Here is a 1,543-nt window from a genome sequence, read left to right on the forward strand (position 1 = left end):
AAGCTGCCTTTAACCACAGCTTACCCAATAGCTCTAAGGAAACATATTATAGATGCACAAGGTAATACTGGTACTACTGTTACCTATCGAACACGCAACCGACAAGAAATGCAGGAGCTGTGCCAAGAGTCAAAGATAAAGAGTGAAGAAACCCTAGCCATGTGGATAGGACAGCTAGTTGTAGAATATGGATCAGAAACATTAGATAGAGATGAAGCAAGTGCTCTAACTAGACAGGCTACCTGGAGTGGAGGGCACACCACTGATTTAAACATAGTTATGGAAAACACTCTTTGGCCCATACCACTTCCAGCACTCGTGGTGGAACAAGTATCCCACAAGTCTCATGTGTGGCATGAAGGGCGTCCACCAAATACAAGTGCAGAACAGCTTCTTCTAGCTATTATAGGAGTATCTTATTTATCATGGAATCCCAGAGTACCTAAATTGGGATTGAAACCAGAATGTTATAAGGCAAAATGGGCTCATCGTCACTTGAGGGACCCAGGAGCAGTCCCAGTGACCCTAGAAGCTATAGACGCCTGCGTGGAAGTATATGGAGGGATAGAAAATATCACGCTTAGACTATTCCTAAACCCAATGGTGGGACAACCAGCGGGAAACTTCCTGAGCCATCTCCTGCGATTGTAGGCCCTGATGAATAAAGGCGAGAAGACTTTCCCTGAGACAAAAGATTTACGTTCATCACATCCAATTGAGACATCGAAGCCAAAGTATCAAGAATCCAATATACAATGAGGATCAAACCAATTGTCAGTGAGAACACCTGAAGAAAGGACAATGTTTGAATTTTTGCTCTATCATACCAAACTTACAAAACAGCAACTGCGCACCCTTGGAGATGAAGGCCAATGCCACCTTGCCGAAATGATGGGGTTCCAAATTAGGGAGAAGTCAAAAAACGATTAGCGGCCGTCGACTCTGCCGGCGGCCCCACCCATTACCCAGATTCAGCTGACCCCCGACCCTACGCCGACTTCATCGTGCAGCACCCGAGATCTCCAAATAATCAGAAACGAGTGTTTTTCCTTCTAGACACCGGATCACAAGTCAACGTAGTTACCAAAGCCACCCCACGCATGTTGACGTCGAAAACCATCCAAGTCCAAGGACTCAACGCCGTGGCAACGACCTCCAAAGTTAGAATTATAATTTGTGGAATGGTACTAGAAGCAGTATTAGGAAATATTAATATCTTAGGTATTCCAGGAATAAGAAAGCTAAATCTCAAGGAACAAGTTTTACAAGTGCTTCCTATTACCATATCTAAGGCGGAATGGCATCAACCAGAACTTCACAATTCTTCCGTCTGGCGATACCATCCAATTCCAACGAAGAACGCCCTTAAAAGATCTCTTACTAGTCTTCTACAATGACTCAAGGAACAGGGTTGTATTAAGCGAGTAACAATGAGTACTTACCTGTCTCCAGGATGGGGAGTAGCCAAACCAGGTTATCTAACGAAGCCCGTTTAGTTGTAGATTACCAAGAAGTTAATAAACGATGCCAACCACTAGCACAA

Source organism: Alligator sinensis, unplaced genomic scaffold (genome assembly GCF_000455745.1).
Source record: "Alligator sinensis unplaced genomic scaffold, ASM45574v1 scaffold1199_1, whole genome shotgun sequence".
NCBI lineage: Eukaryota > Metazoa > Chordata > Crocodylia > Alligatoridae > Alligator > Alligator sinensis.